Raw genomic sequence first — 14,614 nt, 5'->3', positions numbered from 1 at the left:
CAGTGTGTTCCGGCCGGTTAATTTTCTCTCTTTTGGTCTCCCACAGTTCAAGTTGGCACCTCACAGAAGCTCCTTCCGATTGTCCTCAGGGCACTCAGGCCCGGACCCTAGCCCAAGCAAGGCCCCCTAAGACTCCCTTCCCGGGACGGGTCTCCGTCCTTAGCTCTTTTGTCTCACTTTTTATCTTTTATATTTTGTCCTACCTCCTTTCGAAGACAATGGTCTGCTTTTCTGGGCGCCTGATGACCTCAGCTAGCGATCAGAAGTTGTTTTGTGAGGTTTGCTCTGCATTCAGTTATTCTTTTGATGAATTTGTAGGAGAGAAAGTGGTCTCCCCGTCCTACTCCTCCGCCATCTTGGCTCCTCTCCCACATGTCTGCATTTTAATATAGCTTAAAAATCTGGTGGGGGACTTTTGATTTTAAATATTTCCAACAGAGATCTACTTGCTAATTTTAGGTATCTTGGATCTCCTAATGAGGTGTCAAGCCCCAAAAGTGGTGAAAAGGAAGGAGCAGAAGAAAAGAACAGAGGAAGGAAAGAAGCGAGAAAATTGATTTCCATTGTGTCCCTGTTTATTATTACAGTTTATTATTACTATCAGGCAAGTAACCTTTGTCTGCATAGATAAGAGTAAAGCCCCTAAAGTCTCAGAACGGCGGTCTACTATCCTATCAAAATTCACCTGGAAGGAGGCCAGGAACAATCAGACTTCAAACCTCGGTGATTACGAATTAGGTCTTTTAAGTAAAACAAGAACAGACTCTGGTAGGACACTGCAGACATTTCTACTCCAAACTAGAACCTGGTCATACAGTATGTCCATCCCACTGCCCCTGACTTCTAATCACAAAAGTCAGCAATGGTTAGGGTCATCACAAAAGAGCAGCAGCAAAGCTTGGCCACCACCTCCGCTTCGTCCCAGTGACTCTCCTCTCGCCTCATGACCTAAGAGGAAAAAGGTCAAGTCCTCACCTCCAGCTTTTTGAATTATCTGCTACAACTACAGTGTTTCACACGATTTATCTTGTGTGAATATTTTGCTTATGCTGTTCTATAGAGTAAATAAGCTTACGAGCTTCTCCAAAAGAAGGTACGTCCTCTTCATTATAACAAAAGCTGCAGCAGCTTTTCTTTATTTTGCAAACATTGCCAATTATGATAGCTGATGGGCTTGTGCCTAATCATAATGCACCAGAGGGGGATTCAGGAGCCCTTCAAATACTCTTTTGCTTTGCTATGTGAATAATAACTCATTAAACAACAGTTCCTCACAGCAGCCAAGTGAAGAATATCCTTTGCCCACTCTATTAGTGAAGCCGCTCAGTCGTGTCCTACTCTTTGCAACCCCATGGACTGTAGCCTACCAGGCTCCTCTGTCCATGGGACTTTTCAGGCAATAGTACTGGAGTGGGTTGCCATTGCCTTCTCCAGGGGATCTTCCCAACCCAGGGATTGAATCTGGGTCTCCTGCATTGTAGGCAGGCGCTTTACCATCTGAGCCACCAGGGAAGTCCTAAGTCTGGAGAAAAAATGGAAACTTTCTAGTTAAACTATGCACTAATACGCTACTGACATTCAGGAAGGGCTATCTATACCTATATGTGTGCGTGTGTGCATATATGGGATATATATGCATATATATATATACAAATCCATGTATCTGCTTTAATTTTATCTTTTCCATGTCATTATACAGCCTGGATTACTGTGATTTTGAAAGGTTTGCTAGTTCTCCTCTCTTCCCCAGTAGCATATTGGGCACCTACTGACCTGGGGGCTCATCTTTACATGTCATATCTTTTTGCCTATTCATACTGTTCATGGGGTTCTCAAGGCAAGAGTGCTGAAGTGGTTTGCCATCCCCTCCCCATGGGCCAGGCTGCCAGGCCCTAACTATCAGAGGCATGCCTTTCAGCAGCTCAGCGTGGCTGGACAGCATTCTGGCTGTCCTACTGCTGGCCCCTGCTGAGCGTTTAAACCTTCACTGGTCATCAGGTGTTGGTCAACATGAAGCCAGGGCTTGAGGCAAAGGCCCTGTTGGAGGGGCTGGGAGGGGGTCTGGGGAAGGCTGGAGCTGATTTTGGAAGGTGTCCAGGAGTGGAGGGCACCCTGGCCTTACCATGGCCACTGGCCACTGCCCAGAAGTCACTGGCCATTCTGGGTCCAGTGATTTTGGTTAAATGAGGTCGAAAGGATGGATTGGATCTGAAATAGTTTGTGTCTCAGTAAGAAGAGACACCAGGGGCTTTTCTCTCTCAACCTCCTCATACACACGTCGAGGAGAGACCACATCTAGATGGTGGCCATCTGCAAATCAGGAAGACAGCGCTCGCCAGAACCCAGCCATGCTGGCTCCCTGATCTTAGATTTCCAGCCTTCAGAACTGTGAGAAAATAAATGTTGCTTGTTTAAGCTGTTCAGTATGCAGCATTTTGTTACGGCAGCCCAAGCTGACTAAAATCTTATCATATGTCCGTACAAACCCTCTAGGCTCTAGTGGACAGTACTTTCAAGATTACTCTGGACCAGTGATTTGAAGAGATTTTTATCTTCTGGAAAGTAGGTTAAGCCTCCTCACCTATCAAATGATTTATAGGAAGGTCGTAAGGAGAATTTTCTTTCTTTATGAGACATATCAACAACTTAAAACTGAATTCAAAATGCATTACATTAAATATGATATTTGCTCAATATTTTATCATACATAAAATAAATTATAAACTATACAAAGAATACTTGCAGTTATGAAAGATATAAATGTCATAAAATCACTAGTAAACTAATATAACCATTAATATGCTGATACATGTCCTTCTATCCAAACTTTCTTTGTGATCCTCCTGTAAATCATCTTCATTTTCTTGGGCTCCAAAATTATTTTCTTTGGCTCCAAAATCACTGCAGATGGTAACTGCAGCCATGAAATTAAAAGATGCTTCTTCCCTGGAAGAATAGCTATGGCAAACCTACACAGTGTATTAAAAAGCAGAGACATCACTTTGCCAACAATGGCTCATATAGTCAAAACTACGGTTTTTCCAGTAGTCATGTATGGATGTGTGAGTTGGATGATAAAGTAGGCTGAGTGCCAAAGAATTGATGCTTTTGAACTGTGGTTCTGGAGAAGACTCTTGAAAGTCCCTTGGACTGCAAGGCGATCCAACCAGGCAATTCTAAAGGAGATCAACCCTGAATATTCATCGGAAGGACTGATGCTGAAGCTGCAATAATTTGGCCACCTGATGTGAAGAGCTGACTCATTGGAAAAGACTCTGATGCTGGGAAAGATTGAGGGCAAGAGGAGAAGGGGGTGATAGAGGATGAGATGGTTGGATGGCATCACTGACTCAATGGACATGAGTTTAAGCAAACTCAGAGATGGTGAAGGACAGCGAAGCCTGACGCTGCAGTTCATGGGGTTGCAAAGAGTCAGACATGACCTGGTGACTGAAGAACAACAACAAGAACAATGTAGTTTGGGGAAAATAGTTTAATAAGTAACCGTTTCAAACTTATGCGGCAATTTATTTTAGCTTTTATTTTCTACACATCAGGCTAATTTGCAAATCTCAGGAAAAAAATTATACCATAGCTATTTTGTTTTTATTCTAATAATCTACTAGAAAAAGTAAGCTATAATTCTAATATATTTTTCTTAGTACTTAGATGCCCAGTGGCACTCTGACAAAAGAGGCAAAATAAGAACAAATAGGACTCAGTACTTAGAAGGGATATGTGTTCCCAGTGCAGTGCAAACTGCAAGTTGCTCAGTCGTGTCCCACTCTTTGTGACCCCATGGATTATATAGTCCATGGAATTCTCCAGGCCAGAATACTGGAGTGGGTAGCCTTTCCCTTCTCCAGTGGATCTTCCTGACCCAGGAATCAAACTGGGGTCTCCTGAATTTCAGGCGGATTCTTTACCAACTGAGCTATCAGGGAAGCCCCCAAGAGTACTATAAAATACCCTGTGGGTATAAACATTTTTATTTATGCAGAAAATATTCTTTATGAAACTTATGGAGAAAGACACAGAAACAATTTAAAACTGGATTCAAAATACATTAAATTAAATATGATATTTTCCTATATTTTATCATACATAAAATAAATTATAAAGTATACAAAGAATAATTGCAGTTATGAAAGATATAAAGGTCATACAATCACTAGTAAACTAATATAGCTGTTAATATGCTGATACATTTCCTTCTATTGTGCTATTTCAATACCCAAACATTTGTTAATAATGTTGAAAAATTGATCTTATGTTGTGTGCATTAAGTTTCTGTTTTTATGATCCAAATTATTCTTCAAAAATCACCATTTTAATAGCTACATAAATGTCTGTCACATGGATGTGTCGTAATTATTTACCCATTCTATTTCTTTTTGGCCATTTATGTTATTTACAACTTTCACAATTATAACTCACATGACTAGAAACAGATCTTTAGATAAATCTTTGCCTGTGTTTCTCCCTTGTTCAGTTACACAGGGTTGTTTGTGTTTTCTCTGTAGAAATTAATAAACTGTTCCTGAGATCTGCAAGATTATAAAGTGCTATTTCTTGCTTTCAGTGGCACCGCAGTTTGAAAATATCTCTTACATAATTTCATGAATATTTCAATAGGAACATGAGGCGTACGAATTAGGAGAAGCTAGCCAAGACCTTCCCTGGAAATCAGTCTCCGTAATATCAAGCAACCTATACTTACTGACTTTGTTTCAGTACAATATCACCTTTTTCTCAAAGCATATGCACGAATTTCTACACAGAGAAAGACATTCTTGTATATAACAACAGTTGCAGCTTGTCGGAGTTGGCAGTCTTTTGATTATAGTAACTTTGACAAATGTGACATTGGCAATATTAATGCATTAATGTCATTCATATCAATCATATCTAGCTTGAAGGGTCATTTTCAAAGTTAATCGCTTAAGGCAAAGTCACCAACTATTAAGGCTCCTAAATAGTAACCATTCAGGAAACTGTGGACTTAGCCATGTTTAATCATATTTCAAGTTGTTTTAGAAAACGTTTATATACCTGTTCCAAAATACTTCCAAAATGAATAAATATATTTGCATATTTACTTTATTTCCCAGGCAAGAATACTAGAGTGGGTGGCCATTTCCTTCACCAGGGAATCTTCTCAACCCAGGGATCAAACTTGTGTCTCATGTCTCCTGCATTGCAGGTGGATTCTTTACCAACTGTACCACCTGAGAAGCCATTATTATTTCAATTACTATTATTATTATTCCAATTCTGAATGTTAATTTCTCTTTTTTAAAATGTATCACTACTATGTCCAAATTCCAATAAAACACCCTTTTTATATGGAACCCATTAATGCAACCCACTATAATTTCTGAAAAAATTGTAAATTTGTAAATAGTAACTGGTAATTGAAACAACTATATGTAACCTATAGCCTAGTGGTACATGAAAACCTGTTATATGAAAGATGCATTTTAAAAGAACAGAAGCCACCAAAATAAATTATTTTGTGGATACTATCTATCATTGCAACTTACATTTTGTGGTATTAAATCAGTTTTAAATGTTATTTATAGGATTTTACAAACCAGTTTTAGATAAAACTTTTAGATAAGAATTTAGAAGTTAGAGATGTGAATGACAGTTTAAAAAGGGAAGCATAAAAATGTGGAAACCAAATTAAATCTACTTCAAAAAATGTTGAAATCCAAGTAATTTGGATCCCAAAAATAATCAGCGATTCATATCCTGTTCCAAACGAGAAGTCATCCTCTCAGCCAACTGCTGCTGTAACATCCAATGAGCTCAGTGTCAGACCAGCGCTGTGTATTTTTGCCACAACTTAAATAGGTTTAGCTTTCAAGTATGGATGGAGAGAAAAATTATATGGGGTGGAAAAAAAAAAAAAAACTTATGAACAACTTCAAAGCATTACAGCCCTTGTTTTACAGCATAATGATAAAAAGTGCCTGGGGTGAAATCCTGCCCTGCTACTTACTAGCTCAGGGACCTTGTGGAAATTACTTCTATCCTCTGTGCCTCAGGTTTTTCATATGTAACATGGTGATAACAATAATCATTCAAGGTTGTTAAGATAATTAAATGTCATAATACACAGGAAGTATTTAGAACTGTGGTGGCAGAGAGTGAGGGCTATAATAGCGTTACATGCGATCATTATCCTGTGGATGGTTCCCCATTATGCTCCACCTATAATCTATTGCTATGCTCCAATCACATTCAAGAAGACAGGAGAATAAATGCACATACCTGAAGCTTATATTGCTAATGACAACAATGCAATTGATGTCAAGTAGGAGACAAAACCGTTGTGAAATACTCAAGAAATGCCTTAGTGTGGAGGAGGAATTTACCATTTTTTATTCATAATCTCGATTTTACTCCTTATTTACCCCTACCACCTTTCAATCTTTTCACCAAGAGCTATCCAGATAATTGCTCATGGGGTTGCTTTCAGAAATGTATATGCTAAGGTACTCTGCTTTTATTTATTAATTAGTTTGGTTTTCATTTGCTCTTTTTTTTTTAGTTTCTCAAGGGGGAGGCTTACATGACTGTGTGGGGACCTTTCTTCTCTTCTTACAAAAGCATTTAATAATATTACACATTTTATTCTCAGCAGCTCTTTGGCTGCCTTCCACAAATTTCGAAATGATTTCTTTTTTACTGAGTTTAAAATATTTTAAATTTTTTCCTTGGACTTTTTATTTGACCTGTGGGATATTTTCAATTATGCTGTTTAATTTCCCAATACTTAGGGATTTTTAAAATATAAGTCAGTCATTGGTTTCTAGTTTAACTCTGTTTTAATCTGAGAACATAATTTAAATGATTTATATTCTTTGAGGTTCATTTTGTAGGCTGGAAAGAATATATCTTCATGTGTATTTTAAAATACCATGTATTTTCTGTTCTTGAATAGAGTGTTCTAGAAACATCAATTAGGCTTACTTGGTAGATGTGTATGTGCTCAGTCGTATCCAACTGTTTGCGACGTCATGTACTATAGCCATGTACTTTAGTAGATAATGTTGGCCAATTCTTCTGGGATACAATTGATTTACTGTATATTTTCTGAGAGTGCAGGATTCAAATCTCTAGCTATCACTTTAGCTTCTCTATTTGTCCTTTCAGTTCTATAATGTTTTTCTTCATAAATTCTGAAGCGTTTCTGTTGGGACTGGTATGTCTTGGTGAACTGACCCTTGTGTAATGATCCAATTATCAGTAGTATTTTATATTCTGAAATCTAGTTTGTCTGATATTAACGTAGACACTCTTAACTATGAATTTTGTAGTAGATCCAGATTCTCACGGTTAACTTTGGAGCAATATATTATTGTGACCTTCTTTTACGTCTATGTGGAAACAGAACCTCTGATGCTGTTTTTACTAAAGCAAAGTATTGGCAATTCCATTTTCTGGAGACCCTTCCCAGATTTGGAAAATTATTTGTCTGTAAAGCTAGTTTCTTTCGATGCTGGGTGTCTTTTGTCTTGGGTGTCCATGGGTCTTTTAGTGGATAATGAGAATTTGATTTGGGAACTAGTTCATTTTACACCAGAAGCCTGACAATTAACTTTTAACTTGATTTTTGTTAGAACCTGATTTTGATGATACAGCATGAAGCATATTGCCATTTTACATAGGAAATAAATGAATCACAGAAAAACTGAACATATTAGAGTGATCTTTGACTCTCAGTTGCAAATGAGTACAGCCTTAAAAAAATAAAGGTTATCAAACGTGTCTGGCTTTCAGTTCAGTTCAGTCACTCAGTCGTGTCCGACTCTTTGCAACCCCATGAATCGCAGCATGCCAGGCCTCCCTGTCCATCACCAACTCCCGGAGTTTACCCAAACTCATGCCCATCGAGTCGGTGATGCCATCCAACCATCTCATCCTCTGTTGTCCCCTTCTCCTCCTGCCCTCAATCTTTCCCACCACCAGGGTCTTTTCCAATGAGTCAACCCTTCGCATGAGGTGGCCAAAGTACTGGAGTTTCAGCTTCAGCATCAGCCCTTCCAATGAACACCCAGGACTGATCTCCTTTAGGATGGGCCAGTTGGATCTCCTTGCAATCCAAGGGACTCTCAAGCGTCTTCTCCAACAACACAGGTCAAAAGCATCAATATTCCGGTGCTCAGCTTTCCTCACAGTCCAGCTCTCACATCCATACATGACCACTGGAAAAACCATAGCCTTGACTAGATGGACCTTTGTTGGCAAAGTAATATCTCTGCTTTTTAACATGCTATCTAGGTTAGTCATAACTTTCCTTCCAAGGAGTGAGCATCTTTTAATTTCATGGCTGCAGTCACCATATGCAGTGATTTTGGAGCCCCAAAAAATAAAATCTGACAGTGTTTCCACTGTTTCCCCAACTATTTCCCATGAAGTGATGGGACCAGATGCCACGATCTTAGTTTTCTGAATGTTGAGCTTTAAGCCAACTTTTTCACTCTCTTCCTTCACTTTCATCAAGAGGTTTTTTAGTTCCTCTTCACTTTCTGCCATAAGGGTGATGTCGTCTGGCTTTAGATGCTTATAAATAGAATCATTGGAAAGCCTATTTAAGTCACAAACAAAACAGCAGAAAACTAGAGATGATAAGACTTATGTTTGAGATCTGCTTTCAGAACTTACTGATAACCTCGGGAAAGACATTTAGTAGCAAAAGAGCCCAAGCTCCTTAGCAATACAAATGGATAACAGAAGACTGCCTGACTTACCTACTAAGAGACTTATAGTGAGGTAAAAATTAATACAGAGTGGAGAGCACTACCAAGTGTTATACAATTATTCATTTTTATTATTAAGTTGATTTCGTTTCTTTGACAAAAGCTCTAAAATAGCAATTTTATCTACTTAGGCACTAGATTTTTGAAATTGCAATCATGTATTGAGACACCTAATAATATCTTAGTTACAGTAATGCAAAGTGTTGGCAACCTCTATTTCTGAACCTATGAATTTAGAAACACATTACTTTTTTTTTTTTCCTTATGGGGATAGTATCAAAACCTAGTGTTGATGGCGATTTTTCCCAATATCTTCATTTTAATATTTTGTAATCCTCCTGTCTCCCTGAGGATGCTCCAGCTTATAAACTGACATTGATGAGTAGTACTAAGATCGGGGAATAGTACAGTTAGGTTTCTGGCAGCTTCATGCTGTCAGTCCCATCCGCTAATCTCTTCTCTCACCTGCCATCCTAATGCTGTACAGTCATTTGAAAGCTCTATGTAAGAGTCTCCCACCTACTTTTCTTGTTATGAGGAAGTTCCCTGAGTTTCTCTGTCATTATACATTCTTTAATCTGTTTGAAAGTAGCATGACCTGCTGCATGATTTCCCCTTTATTAATGCAAATGTTCCAGACGGTATCTTTAAATGTCTAGAATTAAACATTTTCTGTCAACTTCAGAAGATGGAACTCTGTTCAAAAAATGAGAATGCTACTACAATCCTCACTCTAATTGCTGCATTATAATCTCCAGCCTGAAAAGCCCTGGAGACCCTGATACATAAAATGCCTTTCAGCTATGCAGGTGTGGAATTCATTACAAGTGTCTTGTAAGTTGGGAATATATCTTGAAGTCACTGAAAGAATATCAATGCCCTTGGGATATTTGATAATTTGAACTATTATTTAAAGTATCACAATGGTGATACAGTAAGAGATAGCAAAAAAGTAAGAAAAAATATAATTATAACCATGAGAAAACACATACATAAACACACATTTAAGAAGGAAAATATAAATGCTGTCACATGATATAATCATATAAAATAAGTAAGTCATTTATATATCAAACCTTAAGACACCTTTCTCGTCAAAAAAATCCTTTATCATATACATAAAATAGGAACTATTGTTTCGAGGTCTCTATGCATTATATTCATAGCTAAATCAATGGCAAGTGCAAGTTCAGTTCAGTCGCTCAGTCGTGTCCGACTCTGTGATCCCATGGACCGCAGCACACCAGGCCTCCCTGTCCATCACCAACTCCCAGAGTTTACTCAAACTCATGTCAATTGAGTCGGGGATGCCATCCAACCATCTCATCCTCTGTCGTCCCCTTCTCCTCTCGCCTTCAATCTTTCCCAGCATCAGGGTCTTTTCCAATGAGTCAGCTCTTCACATCAGGTGGCCAAAGTACTGGAGTTTCAGCTTCAGCATCAGTCCTTCCAATGAATATTCAGGCCTGATTTATTCATTGGCAAGTGCACAACCTACAACAATCAACAGATTACAGGATAAAGTTCACACATTTCAACAGTAACAGTAGGACAACAAGTGGTATGGTTGTCTCAGCCCATTGAACCACTAAGAAAATAATTTCTGAGGCCAATGCACAGGCACTCTTGAATTAGAAGATATTTTTTTTTTCCTTTCTTTTTTTCCCCCTTAGTTACATATCAAGTACTTGTCCTCTAAATTAACTGCATGGGTCAGGATTAAAGAAAGAAAAGGGAGCGCAATCCATGTCACTGAGTATATTAATTGGCCTCTGTGCATTATTTTTTTCTTTGATGACTTAATTTAAAACCATTTTTGCTGAGAAATCTTCTGAAAGGGAACAAGCGATTTTCAAAGAAAAGTTGTGAGACAAGCTGATCAAAGTGCCCATCAGCTGGAATAACATTTAACTGTGGGTGACCTGAAAATCCTCATAATGGAGCTTAATCACATAAAACGGAAAAACAAAATGAACAGCAAGAATGAGCATGGTGAGATAGCCCTACACTGCCAATCAAGCAGTGGTTTACTGGTTCAGAGAGAAGACACCGATGAGTCTGCTGATGTGATATCGAACCCAGGACTAGGATTGACCTCATTAACTCCTGCAGAGAAGAAGTTTGAGAGCAAAGTATCACCACTAAAACAACGGTAGAAAAGGTATCATCGAGATTTCCTTAATGCTTACGTTTATGTTAACATTCAAGGGCACAGAAATAAAAACATTACACTGAGTATGATTTATAAGTAGAAAGTGGCAAAAACACACACCTTCATTTAAAACGCACAAAGTTGGTTATCAAATTCATTGAGCTTTACACTACAGTATTTTGAAGAGTTATCATATGATATTCACAATTGCAAGATTTTATTCCAGGAGTTCTGCCCTCTGCTTTATGTTTCTATACAAGAAATTTAAAAGTAAAGCTATTCTTTATAGAAAATTATTTTGTTTTCTTCCAAATAATACACCCTAGTGGAAATTCCCATCACAATCATGAAAAAAAAAAAATCATCCACCAAGAGAGACCTCTAAACTCAGCAAAAGAAAGGCTATCTTAGTGTGTTCCCCTTGGTATGTCCTGTATATACTTGGAAGGCATTAAATGGCTTCTTTGAGAAGTCTATTGGTTTTTCTGTGTCTCAGTTGCAGAATATTGATAGAAAAAACAGACACGATACATCGTCTTATTCAATATGTTCTACATAATGGATTAGGCAGAAACCGCACGGATGCTGTCTGTATGTCCCTACTTCTCTGCTCAATCAGAACATCTCAAGTCTTTTCATAAACCAAACAGATATCTTACATACTATTTGATTTCTATGCAAACCATATCATATGGACAAGTGGGTTTCTGTCTAAAAGTTAGATTTTTAAAAAATAAATAAATAAAAAGGTTTTGAACATTTTCCAAAGACTTGAATCCATAGGAATCGAGTGACTTGCTCAGCCTCCTGAGCGGTGACAGGCTTTCTGTCAGGTCGCTGCTCTGAAAACTGAAGAAGGCCATGTCAGCCCCCTGACTCAACTGACATAGTCTAGCAGAGAGTCAATCTCATCACTGATATGGAGATTCAGTGGGCATAGACTGTGAGTAAACTTTTCTTACTGTATAACAACCATAATACGATTCAGTTAAGAAAGAGACATACATTTTTAAGTAGTGCCTTGGTGATTGAAAGTTTCAAATTAAAATAGATTTATGATAATTGGGTTGCTAATATAGGCAAAATAATTCTTTCAGTACTGTTTAATAAATCTTATTAAATCAAAAAGTGTTGTAGGATAGGACTTGTCTTAAATAAAGTTGAAGTAATTATTTGGGGTATCCATGCATTTGCAAAAATATTTTAATTTTAATAGAATCCAAGAAAATATGATCAAAAGGTGTAATGTTTAAATACCCGCTCATCACAAGGAAACATTATTCCTATTCTTTAAGGTAAAAAGAATAAAATAACAGAAACACGTATTGATTTGAGGCATCCTTTGGGAGAAAAAAAGTGGTCTTCTTATATGTGGCTGTGAGGTAGAAAGGTGAAGTTTCCCAAGCCATGGTGACTTTTTTTAAAGTTGATTTCCTCCTTTATGAAAGAGCCTGTTTCACATTTTATGCTCATAGACTAGAGAAAGCGTGCTTGTGGTAAAGCCAGAGCAATGGGAAGTAGTTTATGTTCTGTGCTTATGTGGGAATAACAAATCAAAACCAGACATATGTTTGGTTTCAAAAGTATGGTTTTGTTACAGAAGATTTACTTAACGTTTGAAATACTGAAGTGCTATTAGCCTGGGGTTTGGATAGGAATAGAGAAAAGTTAACAGGTTATATTTTTGCCAAAGTATTGATTTACATTCCACTGAAAGCCTCTTGCTTGTTTTATATTTTTTCTGCATTCACAGAAACAGAAATCTGTGCTCAGTATAAATATCAAGTTATAAGACAAATGATTAATATAGGATGTTAAAAGTCTGAATTTCTAAGACAAGTTGAATTTACTTCAGTTCTGAGATGAAGACACGTCTAAAATATAGGTTAATTCTAGTCGTAATTAAAATTAGCTACATCTAGCTTAAAATTCACCCTTTTAGACCAACTATTTATCCTTTAGGCCAACTATTTGAATGTTTGGATCCACAGAATCTCAGAACCAATGTTACCGGTTGCAAAATAAAGCCAAACTGCAGAATAACAAAAAAATAGCAAGTAAGGCACAATTCACAGAAAATTTTCTCTTCTGTCCCCCTGATGCTAATACCTGCATTATAGATAAGAATTAGTAAACTGCTTCTTTCTTTTTGCTTAATATTTTATCTTAGTAAGAACAATTTCCTAAACCAACTAAGTGTAGCAATAATTTTTGAATTGGTAAGACAAATTTACTATTTTTCCTTTTCGGTGTAAATCCTTCATTATGCCCAATTTTTCACATATGATAAACATTTAAGAATCACTTCTCCCTATACCAGGCACCAGTTTGTGTAAGGTGAAATATGTTGAACATGTTTGTTGTATCTTGATTCAACGAGAAATGTCACAATCACATCTCTCCCCCTTGTGTGAACAGTTTCCTGACGTGCACCAGCTTGGGCCCGTATCGCTGAATTGAGAATCTAATTTGGAAATGGCTCTTGTTGATCTCCCATTTACTATGTTTCTCCAATGCACTCACCCATCAGTACTGACTCCTTGTGTACAACTGTTTCCCTTTGTTCGGATGTTTACAGGGAAGTCACCAGATCTGTCCTTTCAATGTTTTTCCATCTAAGTTTGAATACCGACGTGACTCAAAGTCTTCTAATTTGCAATTCATCTTTTACTGTCATTGGGCAATACTAATGTATTTGACATAAAGATAATTGAAACATACTGAGTTTTCATTCAATGAATCTTTAAAAGCAAGAGCTATTTTAATCATGTCCTGAGAAACAGGCTTCCCTGGTGGCTCGGTGGTAAAAAATCCGCCTGCCAATGCAGGAGACACGGGTTCCATCCCCATATGTTGTGGGACAACTCAGCCCTGGGGCCACAATTCCTGAACCTGTGCTCTAGAATCCGGGAGCTGCAACTGTCGAATCCATGGGCCGCGGCTACTGAAGTCTGCATGCCCTAGAGCTTGCGCTCTGCAACAAAAGAAGACATTGCCATGAGAAGCGGGACCACCGCAACTAGAAAGGAGCCTCCACCTGCCACAGCTAGGGAACAGCCCATGCAGCAGCGTAGACCTGGAACTGCCGAAACTAAAATAGATTTAAAAAATCAATAAACACTATTTGAAAAAAAAAAAGTTTAAAAAAGGAAAAACAACAACAACAAAAAACATTAAAAAGTTTAAAGTCATAATTTACTAAGAAAGGAAAAGAGAACTAGTTAGACATCAAAATTTTGTGGGAATCAAAATAGTTTAGAATAATTAAAATATTTGGAAATATAGTCTTTCTTGTATCCACAGGTATAATATAGCAGAAACTAAGACAATTCTTACAGGATCTTCTCATGCAAAAATCATACAGAGTGAGTTACAGTAAATGAGAGGAAAATATCCTGGGTTTGTTCTCTCAATTCCAAAGAATACTGTTCTTCTGAAAACTTTTAAGGAAATCATTGGCTTGTGAAACAGTTTGACAGTTTATCGATTCTGAATTGGTTAATATTAATTCAAGTATTTCATCAGAATAAACGCTTTTCCCTAATAGAGATTTATATTTTATTTACTAATTTAAATTCTAGAATGCCCTCAAATGGTCTATTGTTGGAATATAAAGAATCTTTTATAATATTTTATCATTTTTCATTCTATACGTCTCCTTACTCCTTTATGATAGATTTTGTAATCTGGCTGC

The sequence above is a fragment of the Cervus elaphus genome, chromosome 9 (genome assembly GCF_910594005.1).
Source record: "Cervus elaphus chromosome 9, mCerEla1.1, whole genome shotgun sequence".
Lineage (NCBI taxonomy): Eukaryota > Metazoa > Chordata > Mammalia > Artiodactyla > Cervidae > Cervus > Cervus elaphus.
This window is presented reverse-complemented; position numbering follows the sequence as displayed.